Genomic DNA, 19,387 nt, shown 5'->3' with positions numbered 1-19,387 from the left:
TAGCGTTGATTTACTCCGGTCGGCGGTGTAAGGGGTTCGCGCGTCGTAAACCCAAATCACGGCGGAGCAAATTATGCGTAAACGAGCTGGACGGAACGACGGGCAATACATCGGAATCGTACGGCGGGTCGCCGGAGGTTCCACGCGGAGGGATCGTGAAAAGGGCACGATGCCCGACTGTCTGTCACATTCTTGATGTCAGCGGGCCGGAGAAGGGCCGGTAGTCGAGCATCCTGACGATTCAATTAGGATTCAGGCATGCAGCAGAGGTCCGGATCTCTCCTCCGTGTGCTGTTCGCCTGGCCCCTCTCACCTCCTTCCTGCGTCAGCTTTCTTTACAGACCCTCCTCGGCTATAATCGATCGTCGATTTCACGAGAGATCCGGCTGGCCGTTCGCGTGGCCATTGATGTACGGGGGCTGATAGAAAAATATTGAGAATTCTCGCGTATGCCGATGAGAACCTTTATAAACATTTGCAATTTTCTCCGAAGCAATTATCGATCGAAGTCGTGTGATATTTTGAAAATCTTCCGTCACATTCGAGTCGTTTTAGGAAAACTTTATCATCGAAAACACTTTTATATTCGATGAAATCCGTTTTGATTCCTGAAATAAAGTTTAATTTTATTCCGTTACTTCTTTATCGAAGCTTATCGTTGCTACTGTCAGCATTGCTGAAAAGTAGATTGTTAAACGTGTCGAACAATGTCTCCTGTATCTTTATCGGGAAAATTCTAGATTTCGATTCACAAATATCATCGACGTAGCTACGAACACCGGAGATTTTACGGAAGTTATCAAATCGTTGGCGGCTAGATGGTCGCGGGTGAGCTTCTTCGAAATTCAATAACTCCCGCGTCCCTGGCTCTATGATTAACGAAGGCTGCGACCGCGTCGATCGATACAGAACTATCCCTTTTACGTATGGAAATATCGTTATAATCGTGTACACAAACGAGTCCGCCGCGGTGAGACTAAGGAAGAGGAAGCAAAGCGTTGAACCAAGGGGTTGAAAGCTTGGACGAGGCCCATCGGCGAGAAGCGTCGCGGGACAATGGAGCAATCAATAGGGTAATGTGAGGACACTTTATCGAATTATCGATGCGGTCGACACTGGCGTACCTACGGTCAATGGACACGGGTACCCTGCTTTTCGAACGAACCCTTTCCCCTTCCCTCCAACACCCCCGCGCGGTCCTCTTGCACTGTCTTTCTCTCTTACTTCTGACCAACCGTTCTCTCGCCTCTGTTAACGTTCCTCCGGCGCTGCTTTCTATCTGCCTATCCGTCTCTCTTTCTCACGGTTTCCCGTCAATGTTCGTTCGCTGATAAAGTGAAGCATCCGTGCCGTAACAAGCTCAGTCGCCCTTGACACTTTGCCCAGTTAATGTCCACCGGGCACGCGATAAATCCGCCCTCGAACGCTTTAATAACCGTGTCGTGTTTGTGTGTGCGTATACGTGTGCATGTGGTAACACGCGAGTGTCTTCCCATCGCGAAATTCATTATTCGGTTCGCGTTCCGTGACCTCGTTCCTCGATCGTAAATATCGTCTAGAACCCCCTCGAACCTCGAATCTTCCTTCGTCCATGTCGGTCGACCGATGGAAGTCTTAACGAACTGTCCAAAGACTTGAAATTTGTAAAGTACGATGTTCTTTTCACAGCGGAAATATTAGATCTTTTTGTCGAAGTGGATCGATGGAGGATGGGCAAGAACGTGTTCTCAGATTCTTCTTTCCTCTACGCACGGAGGCGATCGCGCGCACAGGTGGCAGGGATCCTCGCGTGGAGCTCGGTTCTCGTTTCACGGATTCTCGATCCGGAGATCATTAATCACGTCGGTTCTCCCCCCGGACGAGCTGAAATCTCTTGGCTCGCGACGCAAAAGACTGCGAAATGCAGCTAGAGGAAACCCGGTCGCGAGTGGGTTTCGCGGACACTTAACAGGGACGATGGTGGGCCGATGCTTTTTACGCGGACGCGATCGCATATTTCATGTCACTTCGACTCGATCGCTTTTTCGTTTTTTTTTTATTCTTCTGTCAGCTCCGCTCTGTTTCTATATGTCGAATATACTTATAGGGTGAGATAAAAGTAACGCAACTGGAAATACTGTATAAAAAATGCTGCGTATCGTGGTTTATGCATCGCGAAGTTAGCCTTTGAACAGATTTGTGTACCAAATTCTTGGCTGATTCTAAAGGAGCAAATCCGCCAGAGGTGAGGGCAAGAAATTAGGTAATGTTTTGTAGAGTAAAGAATTTAGCGATACGTATGAACATGGAGGAATAGTTGGATGGTAAAAATATCAAAGGGGAAGAACTAATTATACTGAAATCATCGATGGTAAATTGCGCATGGAGTTTGTTTATTAGTCGACTGATAAGCAACTTGAAAAATATGATAATTCAATTTCGTTGTTCGTATAATTTAGCAAACAGGATAATTGTTTCAATGAGACATAAAACAAAAATTCCCTGCTACGACTATCTCTTAAATCGTTTAACAAGGACAGACACCATAAACTTCTTTTACCATTCCTGATAGTTTCATTGTTAATCATTTTGAAGCTGTGTTACTTTCGCGTCACTCTGTATACGTACATCGTTCGAGCATGGCAAATACACACAGAAGCGTACGCAGTTGTAATTGCCGCGTTCGGTGTTCGGTGTTCTTATCTGGACGGTGTGTCCGCGGCGAGTCGCGTCGGGGCCGTGTCGCCTTGGACTCGGCGTGTCCGATTGACCGCGTGTGAGAACACGATATCGCACGAATGAGTTATGATCCTTATTCGAGGATTTGCATACCGATTCATTATGCGCCGGTAGAAGTCAAAATTGGAACGCGACGTGGCGCAACGGCCGCGCGATCGCGCCACCTCAAGGCTCGCGGAACGCGACCGAACGATAAATCAAACACCTTCCTCCCCATGGCCCGATTTTTTATTTTTGCATCGATCGGTCACCGCACGTACCATCGTCCCTCCTTCTATAATATCGCTGCTGCGTATAATATCAGGATACATAATCAAACGAGGTAAAAGGTAAGCGCTGCAGAGAAAAGACTAAGAAGGAAAGAGTAGGCATGGCGAGACGAGTGTAACGGACTTTTCGAAAACGTCCTTCGGCGGTTTGCCGCGCGGCAGGTTATTATCACGAGTGTGCCTACAAACACGGCCGGCGAAGGCCGTGCGCACAGATGTTCTAAATTGCGCGCAAACAAATCACTTTGGTACCATCGACGCACGCAAATACAGTTGTGCAATGACTCGGCCTGTTAGGTAATTCGATTTATGTAACGGTGCCGCGGCTATTGTTCACGCGTGTCGCTATTTCGCGCGTGATCCGTTCGACAGCCGCTCAGGAGAAAGAGTACTTATCTTCTGGTATTACGTTATACTCGGTTCTTGCCTAGCTGTTACCGCGAGAAATACGTATAACGAAGGAGAGATATTTATTTCCGTTGCACACGTCGCACGGGGTATCGATTCAATTAATTTCGCGCTCCTCCCTGGGTAGAACAGGGGCAAAATAAAAAGAAGAACGAAGCGAGAGCGTCTCAACTTCTCTCTCGAGAAACGAGACGCGGAGAAACGGATGAACGGATTGTCCGAGATAAGAAGAGATGACAGGTAATTCGGCCGATGGAAACGAGACAGCCGGTTACGGTGCCCTGAACGCGAGCCGATCGTCCTCTCCGCGCGTCTTAATCCTTCTTGCGTTCGATTTGCCCGCTTTTATCGATCCTTCGCCGCGATAAGGCCGACCGGATCTGTCGGAGCTGACGGATTTTTCGCCACGACTAATTGGCCGATGCAGATGTTTCCGAAACTTGTTCGAAAATCGTATACATTATACCGGAACGATAGTCACGATATATCGTCTTCGTATAACACTGTCTGGTCGGCTTGGAATCGGTTTCAAGTCGGTTTCGAGCGTTTTCACCAGGCTCCTGTAACCGAACCAAACTCGCCCGATCAATGAACAGAAAACAGAGGTCGATACGCGTTCTGCTCTCCGGGCTTTACCCCACTTTCATCCCTAGAACAGAAGTTCTAGAAGGTTGGCAAGTCGATGGGCGGAGGGAGGAGAGCGAGATAATACTCGCGCGACTGCCTTAAAGCGTGCGTACTCGCGGCTTAAACAGCAACAGCAGCATCAGCAGCACCGGCAGCACCAGCAACGAAGTACACCCCTCCACCAGGTCCCGCAGGCCGTTTCTTCTCCTCTCGTCTCTTCTCTCTGGTCACTCTCTTCTCTTACCTCGCTAGTGGTTAGTCTTGGCTCCCTCTTTTCTCCCTCTAGCCTTCTCGCTCTCTCCTGTCCACGTACCTTGTCTCTAGCGCTCTCTCCTTCTCCCTCCGCTCTCCCTCCCCCCATCTCACCTGGTTCAACCTGCGAGCCGCGTCTCGGCCCTCTTTCTCCGTCGCTCCGTCACCATCTCGGTTCCGCCACGGCTTCTCCCCGAGTCTCTTTAGTTTTGTGCGCTACCTGCCTGCCTTGTGGCTCGCTCGTATCGTATCGTATCGTATGTAAGTGAGGCGAGGTGCCGTTGGCGGGATGAGGCGAGGCTAGCCTGATGCTGGTCTATACCTGTGTGTGCCGCGGTATGGCGTTGTCTCCTCGCGTGTAGCCGCACACACTGCCCTCTTTCTCTCTTTTCCTTTCTTCCTCTCTCTTCTGTTGCCTTCCCTTCTCCCTTTCGCTTGCTCGCGTGCGCCTGTACGCGAACGCAGGTACGCACCGGCGCAGGTACGCAGCCACGACGACGGCCACGCACACCGGTGCCACGGTGCGAGCCAGAGCGAGAGGCCAAACACGCGAGAGCAAAGACACGCACCACAGAGGAGACGTTCCGTTCTGTTCGCGGCGCGCGTACCTACATACCGGTACGTACGTATGTATGCACGTACTTAAGTCCCACTATGCATGTAGGTAATGCGAATCGACGAATACACGTCCGATACGGTCCCGTCCGCGTGTATATACGTACAGCGAAAGCACGTTAGCCGTGGCGCGCGCGAGAGAGAGCTCACCGATTCCACCGCGAGAGAGTACGCTTCGGGCCTTGTCTGTGTATGGAGTCGAGGCACGCGATTGTGTGTGGCCGGTGCACAAGAGCGTGCTAGCTCCCCTCCCTCCGGAGCCACACTCCACCTCCTCCTACCTCTCTCAGCCTCTACCTCCTTCTTCTACCTGCCGGCCCGGCCGACACACATGTGTATGTGTACCTTGGTCTTCAGTGTAAGATCTGAACCAGCGGAGAACGCACGCTATTGTTATATCATTATCATTGTCATCGTCCGTGGCGATTCGCGCCCGTCCCCACCGTGTCTCGCGGACCGTGTTTTCGCCCGAGTGTCTCCGCGAAAACAGCCGGACCTGCCGAGGAAATTCGACAGCCCGTTCGCCGCGACCTCGCATTTTCCGGGTGCAAGCGAGCCCGCGGAAACCAGAGGAGAAACCGCGCGATCAGGAGAGATCACGGTGCACGCGCCGCGCGACAGCCGGCGCATCTCTCACGCGCGACAGCCACGCTGCACCTCGCCGCTCCTCCCGATCTGTGCACCGGGTCAAAGGATGACGGGACAGACGGCACCTTCGCCGCGCCCTCTGACAGCAAGCCGCGCACGGGGCGGCCCGCCCGTCTGAACACGTGGGAAATCGCTGCCACCGACACAACTCGCCTCCTCTGCTTCCTACTTTGCCGCCCTTTTTCGGCGCGCCGCGTGACCAACTTTCACGATCCACCTGTTCGAAAGTTTCGATTTTCCTAGTGCTTGCTTACCTTCGATCGTTTAGTGTCACGCGTTCAACCACGAAACTTACGATCGATACTCGATCGATCGCGGTCGGAGTAACGTCGTCGAGGAGTCGTCGATTGGATTGTGATTAAAAGAAAAACGTTTGGCTCGATAAAAGAGCAAAAGTGCGAGTATAAATCGACGAGAAAAGCTCGGTCGATTCGTTTCCTGCTAACTCTCGTCCCCGTCCCCGTTGCTAGCCGATTTCTCCGTCCGGGACACAGAGAAAGAAGACGTCGACTGGTCGATTAGAATCGAGGGGACCCGATGACGGGGAGGAAGAGAAGGAGGTCTCGGGACTCGACGAACGAGATGGGCAGGATTGATCGGAAAGAGGCTATGCTTGACGCCTAATTAAATCGATTAGACTTTGGGGTTAATTGTTCTGGAACGTGAGTTCCCTTGCACGCGTCTGTCGCCGCTACCGTTATCGTCGTCGTCCTCGTTATTCCGTGCTTTCAAGTGGTGGATCGTGTGTACGCGAGACGAACGATCGGTTCGGCCATTCGGTGGACGAGAGGGAGAAATCGACGCGTCGCCGATCGTATCGAAACTATTACGGATCAGATCGGTCGGCCAGTGAGTCTAGGAAGAAATTTCGGTGCTAAGTGACGATTCGTGTTCGACCACGCCGTATATTTGGCATTCGTATCGGCCGAACCGCCGGTGTCACTGCTTTTTCACCGGCGTACTCTCCCCTGTTTCTTCTCTTCTTTTTTTCCCGCTCTTCTGCTTCGTTCGTTTTTTTAACGTTGTTGCCCTCCCAATTCCGGTTCTTTTTTTACTCTCGTTTCCCCAGGCAGTTTACTCTCGTTTCTAATCGTTCCTTTTCTACGAGCCCGCCCCGATCGGATTGAACCGTCCACGACACCGGTTGTCATCGGCATGTGAGTCAAAGTGAACAACAGCGTGAACAACGACTGGTGTCCATTGTTGCATTCCGTGGTCAGTGCTCTGTGTCTTACTATCCTTTCTCGTTGACAAACAGCACGGGTCTTCGTGGCCGTAATCGTGGTTGGTCCGAGTGACAGGCCTGCGTAGACCGGCTTCCAAGAGCCGCTAGAACGCCGCGGCTCCGACCTCGATGATTACTCAATTAGTTCAAAACTCGTGCTCCCATAGTGTAAACTGTGAAACGATTCGACTAGGTTCCAGAGTGACTGGGTGATCGCGTCAGTGTGAACGGGATAGTTCCTTGGAAGCGAAGTTTCGTGTGTCATTCGTTGCTAAATATCGTGATCCGACCTGGGAAATCCGATTATGAGGACAAACAGTCGCGGTGATCGATGATCCGCGCGATCCTCGACGCTTCTCACTCGCGGAAGCAGCCAGTTGGAACCGACGGTGAGTCTACTAACGATATTTTCACGATTTTTATGCTAGATCGGAACACGCGGGACTAGCTCTTCGCGAAAACGATGACGCTACGTTAGACGCAAGAAACTTTCCAGTTTACCCTCGAAGAGGTAACTCCTGTCCGAGGTCTGGTTTAAAGTGACAAAAACGTGGCCTGACCGGGAGTGTATCTGTCGAAAGGTATCTCCTAATAAAGCAACGTAGCGATAAGTGAAGAGGAATCGGCACGCCGACACGAGAGCAACGTTCCACTGCGGTGCATCGTGTGGATGCGACGTGTAAGGAGTTCCCTCCGCTTGGATCTGCTTGGTTCGTTTCGCGAGTCGTGAGTCCCGCGAATTCGAGGCGAACGCGACCGGCAAATGGAACGATAAATCCTTCGATTGTCGAACGTCGATAATCGTTTCGCGGCGGCGCTCCGTTGTAGACACGCCGAGTGAACAAACATCGTCGGACCCGACTTGTTATCGGTCGCACGTGATCGGCCCCGGCCGATTTCAACCGGTGAAAATATTGCCCGGCTGTGCTCGGTCACGTTTATAATGTAACGCCGTCGATCGCGACACACAGTTGAGAATCTTTCGGTGAAACTTCATCGCGTGATTATCAGCCCGGAATTCGTCACAAAAATGCTTTGAAAACTTCTTACGTCTTGAGTGGATCGTCGCTTTTCAATTTGGTACTCTTGACGATGGAAGTTTGTGTGTGATTACCTGGAATGGATTACCTGGGCAAGGTTTTGTTCGCTGAATGGAACTTTGTTGAGTCGAAGGGTTCGGAGGAAGTATCGTAACCCTTTTAACATGAAAAGTATTGTGAAAATCTTCTATTCGTAGGATATCCATAGAAAAGTGAATAATAGAAAATATCGTATTATGACGCACGATATCACATAATGCAAAAATATTTATATCTATCGAAAATTCCATAGTAAAGAACTGGAAAGAAACGTAATGTTACCGTAACTGAGTTTAGTTAGAGATAATCTTAATTAAGATACGAAGTATGATTTACGAAACAATTAACAATAGCATCCCCACGTTCTTCGAGAATGAATATCGTTCTGACAACTCTTCCATTTTTATCTACGTATACGGAAGCTGAAGCTGAATCAGCCGCGTCATCATGCAATATGACGAGTAGAAAACTATGCATTTGAGAATCATCGTCGGAGAATTCACAGATATGCAAATATGTTGCGTCTTTTTCTTGACGTTCTACCGGCATTTTTCCGGAAATTTTCTTAAGTTATTGTTTACTACCGAATGTGACGCAAATATGTTATTATCAGAAAGTTAAAATGCATTGACGTTGAAGCAGAGGTTGTTAAAACCTTTTCCTATATAACGATTAGACAGCTTTACCTGTTACATTTTTTGTACTTATTGTTATGATTATTAGGAGAAGATCATAAATTTGCTTAGTATTCGTTTCTTTATCAATAAACGTTCCAGTGACTTTTTTCTGAAAGTAACCTTTCGTTCTCTTTAGTTTACCAACAGTACGATGTTTTCTTTAGAAATAGGTTTCCAGCAATTTCTCCGCCTTGCTATATTGGCAATAATCTTTTTGCTTGGTTCAATCTTAAACTCTTTTTTCAATTTCGACGTAATTTGAGTCGTCATTCGTTCCTTGTGTCAATTTGACATGTTATAAACGTAAAAAAGCAATACCCTGCACATCGTTTTATTTTCTTATGGCCGATATTAGCAATCTTGTATCTGGATATGCAAGAATTTCATTCTTTTATTTTTGATGAAAGTCTTTGCACATGTACGATATTTTACATTATTATGTAAACCTGAAATTATAAAAGACGAATTACGTGAGAAAAATGAAGGCTAGATGAGGGTTAAAAAAGGTTTTTGTATTAGTTATCGAGAAATGCCACTCGTAATCGAAAACATCTAGCACCGTACACCAATCTAATCTCTGGCTTTTGAGCTATAATTTATACTTCCTCTATACTCTGTTTCGATTTGTATCTTTTTGTTCTCAAACAAGTTTCTTCTTGTAGCTTCGTGAAATATAACGCGACGAAGTGTTCTCGGGCAGAAAGCATTCGTTCCGCGAGACGTGCGTTCCGACCCGTGGAAGTAGTAAATTATTAATCAGTGTTGCTAATTACACGTTTCTATCCTGAGTAGAAATTCCCTGATATCATTGCTGCTTGTTATTGATCTCGCAAGACACCGACCTTTTCTAATGCGTTTAATTAATCCGATTGCGTAAGTAAAACGATCGGACCGATGCGTTTTCGAAACAGAAACCCGCCGAGCATAACGATTTGATCTTCCTGCAACAACCTGTATGTTCCGGATGCGAATTAATGCTCTCGTTATTTCTGGATCTTTTTGTCAACCTCCAACGCAAGTTCCCTGTTCTTTCGAACCTAATCAACTAGCATAAGACAGGTAAAAAAAAAATTGAGTATAGTCGCTTGATGTTGTCACGAATTTCCTCGAATTCTTCTTAGCTTTCCAATCTTCTTGAGAAATAGGAAAATGTCACGGCAGCGTAGATCCAGCCATTCAATGCTGGCTGCGAAATTTCTGAAAGACAATCGCGTCCCATCCCTCGCGATACGAAATGATTTTTACCCGGTTGCACGGTGAACGGTGGCCACGTTTAGTGGCCATATTTCCAACTTAAAAGGAGCTGCTGTCAGCGGTGATTTGGGTGGCGAGTGAAGTGCCGCTTTTATAGTACGCACAGGAGGAGACAGTCCAATTAAGGGCACATTTGTATACTTAAGTGCACCGATATCGATGTATAAATCGGTCCGCGTTGCACGATTTATGGCCGCGCGGCGAGCGTCGTAAAACGTCCGGCAGCCAGATATCGGTGAGGAGAGGCCAAGAAAGTCCTGGGGCCTCCACGTTCCTGGAACCATGAACCCACGTCTCGCGAATGTTTGAACGGACGCCACCAGAACCAACTGTCCCCCGTCCTTTCCTTTCCTCGCCTCTCTACTCCAGCCTCCTTCTTTTTCCTCGTTTTAATTGCTGAAAAAGTCCATTCTCGGCGGGCCGGTTGGCCGTCACACTCGTATCATTCCGGTCTCGAGTCGTGAATGAAATATCGAGATGAATCGGAAACGCCGGGGGACACGCGCGACGCTGGCGGCCGTTCCTCGTCGGTTCCATCAGCTCCACGTTTCTCAGCGAACTTTAGCGAGCATCGCGCGCGTTAAACTTCTCACTTTCTCAGACTTTCTCCGTTAATGGTAATATTTTAATTACAAGAAGTGACTGCCTACGTTGTACGTTGACGTTAAACCGCCTAGTGGTACGCTCTTCATTGCGAGTAACTTAATACCGTTTCATTCCTTTTTTCTTTCTTCAACTTCCTCTTCTTCGTCGTCTTCTTCTTCTTTCTTCGCTTCCTCGATCGCGTCTTCGTACTCCTTCGACAGCATTTCACTCGGTCTCCTGCGTGCACGCGCACGTTTCATGCACCTGCGAGCGTTCTAGAGGAGCCAGTCTCGCGGTTACCGTAAGCCGTACGCAACACGGTAATGAGTTTCGAGTCATTCCGGTCTCGAAGAGGCTTGAAAACAGCTCGCCGAGGCCGCCGTTAGAAACTCGCCGGCAATTTGTCGCGCGTAACGCTGAAAAGCACGAGATCCGCCAGCGAACGGTCACCTGGATTTTCTAATCCGTTCCGTACGATGCCAGGAGAAGCGAAACACAACACTGGTGAAATCATCCTGGACGGCTACATTGTCGATACTTTCTATCTGATCCCGCCACCGGTTTATGCTTGGAAACACCGACTAGATTGAGACTGTCGATTTTAGAAATTTGAATTTTTTCTTTTTTGGTACTTCGTGGTTTAGAAAAATTCTGATTTAAAAAAATCTAGGCACCATTCGTTTTAATGCAATTGGAAGATAATTAGTTCTAGTTCCACTAATTTTTGAAGAAAAACTAAATGGTTTTGTTTATTAGTGTTCACTACTACCGTAGTTTACCTGTTAATATATCTATAAACTTTTAATCCTATACTTATACGCAAATTATTCTCGAGCATATGCATAAATCCAAATCTTTCTCTTTTACTTTCTTCTTTTGCAATTACTCCACTACGATTTACAATAAAGACATAATAATAACCTTACGCGTCCGAAGTAAATCGAAAAACGCTCAGTGTTCGCAACGTTCATAATTATGCAAATTTCACAGACCTTCGATTACCACTTCGATACACGGATCCAGGAGACAGACAAAGAAATTACATCCATATTCTTGATTCCTTTCATTCTAGATATCTGAATCGGATAAACCAATGCACAAACTTGTGACGCCTTTGAATACTCGTATCAAAATTACGAACAACCACCAAGAAGTAAATGTTAGAAAAGATAAGAAGAAAAGAAGAAATAGAAAAAAAGAAGTCGTGTATCCAGAGACCGTGTCGGTAAAAAGTTTACGAAGAAGCGTCGTCTGGCGGAATTCGCCGGGTAGAATCGGAGGGTTAAACCCTTTACGCGCTACGTCACAAAGGAGAGCGAGTTTGCAGCCCCTGCGACGCACCAGTCGGTCCGCACCCCTCTCTCATTCTTCTGCGACGGAATTCTCTGTATGGCAGACAGGCCGGGAAGGTATATATTTCCCTTGTCGTAAATCTTCTTCGCTTGTTTCTCGCGTGCTCTTCAACGATCGCCGTTGAGTTACGCTCGTCTCGGTGACTGCACCCCACCCGGCGCGCCGCGCCGCAACTCCGTGTGTTAGCGACTCGTAAACGCTCAAAATGAAATCCTTTAAACCATGGTATATTCATTTCGTGTCTAGTAATTTGCATACAAATCTGACACGTTCGAGCGCCGGTATTGACGTTTCGCGCACCTCCGCTATCGGTACTCGCGACGTATGCTAATTGACTCCTTGGCGATTATTCTCCTTTCTTTTAACCGTATCCTTCGCTTCTCTGCGTTTAGGGTGACACCGAAGCTAGCGATTGTCCGCGGTTAGGCTGTGTGTTCCGTTCCTTAAAATTTCAATACTTTAGAGGTATTGGTACACTGTGTAATATTATTGAGTGATGATTTTATGAAGTGTGGAGTACTTGAGCATGTCAGTTACGTTTGTTAAAATATATTTCTCCCTCAGTGAATCTGTGATATCTTTTAACGAATATACGATCGATATAGTGAAGTAATTATAGTTTTGACTCTGCCAAACTTCCAGCAATATTTAAGATTTTCTTTTAATAAGTGCGCGTGCTAATTACGTTTTGATATCTTAAATTGAGTTTGAAGAAGAAGGTTACGGTGTTGGAAAGTTATAGTAGCATATATAGTAAAGTTTCTTCTAGGGATATAATGTTGTGGGTAAAGTATGTGCACTCTGTTTGCGTTATTTCTTTAAAATAGAACGCAGAAAAATGAATATTTTATTAGATATTATGAAACGCGTTATATCATCTTCCATGTTGGCAGATCGTTTTACTGAATCCAACGCTTTAATATTCAACAGCGATTGTCGGTGCAACGTATTAATGATTTCGTATTCAAACATGCTGCTTAGGCTTCATGACGGAAATAAGATGCAAAAGGCACAGATATATGACTACGTAACTTGTAACAATAAGTTACATAAACAGTATTATAAAAGGTAGTATTTCACCGCTCCAGATCATCGCGTCAAAAGTCCGCGTACCCCGAAAGGATCGTAGAGCACCAATCGGGACGAAGATCGACGAGTGGAATCGTCGTTTTTCACGGTGTAAAATGCAAATATTAATTATCTAAGATCGGTGAGGCGCGATCTTGAAAAACGGCCGTGTAGTGGCGGGCCGGTACGTCGCGCTCGCATAACTAGTCGCGATAATCAGATCCGTGCCGACACAAAGAGAATGAAAGTTACGTTTCTCGATGAAACAGCGTGTATACGCGGTGTACACGACCGATAGAGGCCGCGCGAGCTCGGATTTGAATATGTTTACATTCTTGTTTTGTTTATCGGGCTACGATCGTCGGTGAGCGAGGTAAAATGCATCGCGGATCGCCGATGGCGTCTGACTTTTGCGAAACAGGTGGTTTTCACCATATAGACTGGACGAACACAATGAGACGTGTCTCCCCGTGGACCATAATCCATCTTGGAAGTCAATCCAGTTTGCCTTGGCATGGAAAATGCCGTGTCTTCGACGAAACTCTCTATTGTTGTTGCCGGCTGTTCGATGTAGAACAACGTACCGACAAGAGTGGGCTGGTTGCCGATCCTGTTGGTTGCGTTTCGAATCGATCGATCAATCCGCGCTTCACAGCGATCGCAATTTAACCGATTTGGGTTGGTTGCCTCGCTGGATCTCGTTCAGGATGGTGGATCTCTTCGTAATGTTGCTTTATACAGAGCGTTAAAAAATAAAAGAATATAAGTTTCAAGGTTTGTACGATACACGGAGAGGAGTTCAAAAATGTTGGATCGATATCTGGAACGCAAAATTGAGCGTCTTGGAGTCGAATAAAATAGAATTATATCTGCAACTTATCTTCTCTCGTCAAGAATTGAAAAATACGGATTCTAAAAATTGTTAACCCACATGCAAAGCTGGCGTTTAAGCTCTCCTCGCAGTCGCTTTATAGCTTCGTAAATATCTTTTTTTCATCGTCCGATTTTTCGTTTCCTGACTCGGTTGAAAACGCGTTCACTTTTATCCGGGCAAACGTGAAGAGTCGCGCGCGCGTTTATCATTCGCGCCATATGAAACAACACGCGTGTTCCCGGAGTCATCTGACCCGTTCGCCCACTTAAGCTCATCGAATCACGCTTCTACGAAGCAAGTATAAAAGATCAAAGCGTTTCGGGTTTAATGCTCGCGGAGAGGATTCGAGCCGTAAAACGGCCAACAACTGAGAAATAAAGTAAGGCAGAGACGGTTCTGGGCTGCCCAAAGCGATTCCCGTTTTTAATTTCGAAGACAACACGCCCACTAAACTATTTACGAGTAGAAACAGATAGAATCTTGCACGTTGCGCTTTCAGCTTGGATTAAATTAAGCTTCGAATAAATTGTTACTATTAGTTTCCTTCGTTCTTTTAATCGACAGTAGATCGATTTCCATTCGCAGAAACGATATTATTTCGTTAATTATTTCGATCAATCGGAATACGAAAGAGGTTCGCAGAGAAAAAAATCAAACAGGTTTATAATAATAAAATCGGAAGAAGGGACCATCGTAACGATAATATCCCAAAATTACACATCCGTGCGTAACGTTGAATCCAAAAGCTGCGAACGAGATGCGTTGCCTTGCTTTGGAATTCTTACGAATTTCCATCTAAAAGCGGAGCACCTACCTGTGAAGCCGAATCGTTTACCTGCAGCTGCTTTGCTGCGTCGATGAAGCGGTCATCGACCCGAGGGCCAAACACTTTCGACTTAACAAGTTTACCTCTTAAGGTCTATGGTATGTCTACGAAGGTGTCCGAACTTCGACCGATCCTCCGTTAAGATCTCCTTAGAGAATCTTCCTCCAGGATCCTCTTCCTTTAGGATCTTGTTCTTCCTTAATTTCCTTGTCGACATCGACAGTGTTCCGAAAATCGCGGCTTCTTCCTTTGACGTAGTTCCACGATCGTAAAAGAAGGTTGGGGTAGCGGCAGCACAGAAGCGGAGAAAGAGAAAAACGCGTGAATCGTTTTCGAAAAAGGAAAGGAGGTTCCCGTTTCATCAGGTTCCCGAGTTTCGTTTGTCCGGTTAGTCCCTCGAAACGATGGCTATTCCACGGATGCAGGGCCACGAGCACGACGACAACAACAACGACAGCGATTTCTTCAGGAAGAGGCGAATTCCAATGGGTGGGAGGTCGATATCATCGAAGAAGGGTGACGCGACGGTGGAAGCCAGGGGGCGACAACGCGAGAGTGGCTTGTACAGAAAGAGAGAGAAAGGCGAAGGGCAGGGCGGCGGTGGGCCTAATTAGTCAGGGATATATCTGGAATCTCATGGAGGCTGAGTTTTGTAGGCCTCCTTCAGTTTTATGTACGCAGGCGGATTTCTCCGGTGGATTAGCATACAAATCGATTTAAACTCGAGATAAATAGCCACTCAAAGGCTCCTCACACGGAGCCGACTCCGGGCATTATCTTGTCCACCGGTGAGATTAACGCTTAATGCTTTATACTTTACAGCCAACGGAGCTCTGCCTCCCCGCGCTGCCTCCTGCAGTTACCACTATATGTATGCTTAAAGTATACGTACCGTCGTTTTGTTGTTGTATCCGATCGAGAGAAAACCTTTTATCCTCCCCTTAATTCTCCCCTTCTCTCTCTCTCTCTCTCTCTCTCTCAATCTCTCTTTTTCTTTCTTTCTTTTCCTTAATTTACCTTTCCTTCCTCGCGAAATAGCAACGAAGAAGCACCATTCTCGTTCAAACACCGACTCTCCTCTTCCGATTAATCGAAACGTCTGGTTATCGTTGACGCAATATCGAACCGTCGATGCCCGGATCGTTTACACTTTACACCCCCGATGAATTTCATGGGAGTAGCGTGCGCACAGTGGCGAAGGAGAATCTACTGGCTAAGCGAGAACGATAAAATCTCCATCTTTCTCTTCTGTTCGTTGTACGGCGCGATGATCCCCGAAGCGTATCTCTGTCCAGGCCGCTCGTGAACACGTCACAATTAACCGGCGAATCGCCTGGTTGCGAGCTCTCCTTGTCTCCTCCGCGAGAGGGACGCTTATTAAAAGGGCGAGACTCGACGGGAACCAGTCGCGCGGACTTTTCTTTAAATACGTTTATTAGGATTTACGTGGGTTGCTCTTTTTGTGGTATGGGAGAAGCTTTTTGTTTGGCGCACGGGTGTCGTGGATGCGAGAGCTCCTTTTTAGCGTTCTGCTCGTTTACGAGCACTGGCTCCCGCATGCCGCCGCACACCCCTTCGCGTTTCAACGAATTATTATCGCAAATTTATTCGCGCGTTGATGATCTTTCGCGATGCGATCCGCACTTGCTTCATGTGAAAAGATGCGCTTTCGTTTTTTCGTTTCTTCGAGTTTGACGAAATTGCGAAAATTTTGTGCGTGCGTGCGATGGTATATTTTTTGAAGATTCGTTTTTTACGATTGGTATTATCATAAAGTTGAACGAATGATATTGCTCGCGAGAGTGAGAGGAAGAAAGAAACATCATAAAATAATTTCCTCGATGAATATTTAACCTCCTAAGGACGTAATATTAAATTTAAGCATTCTTAGGTGATACGATGGTTAAATTGAGAACGATGTTTTAATGCGAGATCGCGTGAATTTAATGGCGCCACAACGGCGCCGATAAATACGTACATACATATTTCTTATACAATTCGATAGAGATTTCTAGGAATTAAAAATAGTAGGAAGGATATATTAAATAAAAACTACAAAACCGCAAGAGTATGTAGAAAAGCAATCCTGAAATATTTAATGTCTGTCTATTAAGACGATAACTATCTTTTACTATTTTGTCAGATTTTTATCTATCACTGGATATAAATTTTATTTCCTTTTCAATATTCCAGTTTTTAAGAAAGTTTTGCTTTTCGTCCACGTCTTTCAAATTCACGGTAGCAGCAAGGATATCAATTTTCGCGCGAAATCTGCATGTTTCTTACGTTCTTTCGCGGTATTTATGGAACCGTCGAGATTACGAAACGTTCTCTCGTGTCCTGAGATCCAACGAGCGAACAATTATGACGGGCTGTAAAGCGAAATTTATAGCGTGTCTATTGTGTTCCGTTCTTTGAATCGCCGAATCCACCTCGAAGGTTTATGATTCCGTCGGAGCCGCTAATTTATTCTTTCTTCTTTGAATCTTACGATCTATCGCTCGATGAACGATGTCGTCTACTGAATCGCCTAGAGAAAACGAGTTTCGGACGGAGCCTCGTAAATGCACGGCTTTGGTCCCCTCTGTTTTATCGAGATATTTCGATTATTCATGATTGCTCAAGGTCTAACGGGCAGAGCTGAATCCATGGCTTCAGTCATTAAGTATTAAGCATGGAACACGTGGACAACAGGGCGTACGAGTGAAAATCATATACTCCCTTGGAGATTTGTCGTATCGTCTCATAGCGCTCGTTAATCCTCATCGTTTTTATCCTAATTTATCCCGTTATTCGTAGCTTGTCCAGTTTAATTGGCTCTTGCGCAAACATATGAATTAACCATATTGAGCAAGCCTATATTTTTCTCTCTCAATTTTTCTCTTTTTATTCTGCTTAGCTTTGTTCGTTGATATTTGCTTTTATATTCAAGATAAATCGAAAGAAATAATAGAATTATAATTACGAGAGATGGTTGTGGTTTGGAGAGAAGAATAAAAATCGTCTTGTATTCTTCGATAGCGCAAAGTTTATTTGCTATTTATAAGAATTTTCCGTATTTGTAAAATGTTACGCCAATTCACTCTGTAGATAGAGCTAATTTAGAGACCTTTCGTCGAAGAAGTAAAGTTAGACACGCACGTAGTTGCATACACTTATGTTGTTCGCAAGAGAATTCAAATGACCAACGGGAAAAATTATTGACGTGGATTCTGGAGAGATGAAGTTTCGCCGAAGCACGAAACAGATAGGATGTTTGATTGGAGAACGACTGTGCTGAACATCGGACCGCGAGATTGTGTAACTTTATCGACGTATTTCTATTTACTGAAAATTTTTTAAATTTTTGTAGTGGAACGAACACTTTCGCTAATGATTGGATCAAATTTAATAAACTACCATTAGGATCTTTCGTGTGATTTCGATGCGAGCGGCAATTGCCTTGTAAAATTTCACTAATAATTAGTTCAATTGTGCAAGAAAATACCGATATAAATTTTTAATACATTACACGAAATTTATGTCTAGATCATGCAAGTAATAACGAAGAATCATCGGTGTTTCGTGATAAAAGTATCAAGGTATTGAAAACACGTACAAAAAAAAGAAAAAGATAAATAAAACCCACGATTAATATGAACACGTACCAGGAGTTCCCCTATTTATAGGTTCCCAATAAAACGAGTTAAGTCTGTATGACGAATCGTTTGCCATGGCATCCGCGTCTCCATACTTTATTGTAATATTTCATGCAAAAAAACGAATGGAAACGTTTCAGCGCCGGTGTATATAAAGTTATTCGACTGAGGTAAAGAGCCATTAGGACAATTAAACGGCATGCTGTTAAACAAGAAGTATAAAGACACGGTACGGAGGCCATTACCAACAACGGTTCATCTAAATAAACGTTAACGATCGACGATTGTGATACTGGCCCCGACGAGGTTTCACGGGGAGATGAGCGAAGAAGCTGTTGGAACGTTCGTCGAACGAGGCTCTAAATAATTACTATTACGCGAATCGAGAGAGTCGAAGACGCTCGTTACCTTGATCGTTCTATTAAGCGGCGGATTACGTGTACGTGATAAATCGATAGAAGTCAGGCGATTCGAGCGGAAACATCGTTCGGGGACTGGATGAATGAGAATGAACGGAGCGAGGAGGCTGATCTTTTTCGGTCGTTAAAGCCTTGAAAACGCAATAAGAGTACAATGGGCAGCGATCGCGCGCGAGCCCGCTACATACTACGTACGCATAAGCGGGCATAAAATCGTTGGTCAGATTCGAACGAGCGCGTTTATTTGATAGTTAGCGTTAAAATTGGTGTCTCGGATAATAGTGGCTTCGCTGGAAAATAAGTATGTTATACGTGGCGCGGCAATAATTGCGAGTTTGTATAATACTTCATTTACATTAAGTGAGACATGTACGATGGAACAGAGCTAAGACTCTTTCGCTACACCCCTCCATCTCTCTGGCTGTTTTAGCAATTACCATAATTTAGTTAATTAAGATGCATTATCGGAAACTGAAAGGTAGCTTAAAGGGTATCCACGAACGGAGATGGTATCGTATCACCATGCTTATCCGCCGTAACGATACCACACTCGTTATTAAGCAGTTATCACTCTAATTACGTATATGTTTAGCAAAAGAGAAATTTTCATTAGGCGATACGTGTATACGCACGCTACCGTAGCCGTGCCGCCGCCGGCGATCATCGTTCTTCATTCATTTTTATCACCTGTAATGACATACGGGGAACGTCGATGGTTGGGCCGACTGGTGAATTTGGCCATGAGAAAACACAACGTGGCTACCGGTATCGTGATATTGTTCTCATTAACGCATCCATTAAGAAACCACCGCCAGACGCTACTGCTTTTTTCTCTTTCAATTTTTGCGCGCA

The 19,387-nt window shown here is 45.8% G+C and overlaps 1 protein-coding gene across 7 annotated transcripts in view; it reads left to right on the top strand.

The window, feature by feature from the left end:
* The window catches only part of Sox102F (transcription factor Sox102F), a 236,849-nt gene that overhangs the window by 43,281 nt on the left and 174,181 nt on the right, over positions 1–19,387 (top strand). Inside the window, exon 1 of one of the 7 annotated variants that reach the window (XM_069131589.1) lies at positions 5,265–7,151. The exons of the other annotated variants lie outside the window; for them this stretch is intronic. The gene's annotated coding sequence lies outside the window, so the exon portion shown is untranslated. Of the gene's footprint in view, positions 1–5,264; positions 7,152–19,387 lie in introns of those variants that run through there. 7 annotated transcript variants of the gene reach the window in all.

Source organism: Bombus flavifrons, chromosome 2 (assembly GCF_040668555.2).
Source record: "Bombus flavifrons isolate JBK064 chromosome 2, iyBomFlav1_principal, whole genome shotgun sequence".
Classification (NCBI taxonomy): Eukaryota; Metazoa; Arthropoda; class Insecta; order Hymenoptera; family Apidae; genus Bombus; species Bombus flavifrons.
Note: the sequence above shows the minus strand (reverse complement) of the source record. Positions and strands in the feature narration are given on the sequence as shown.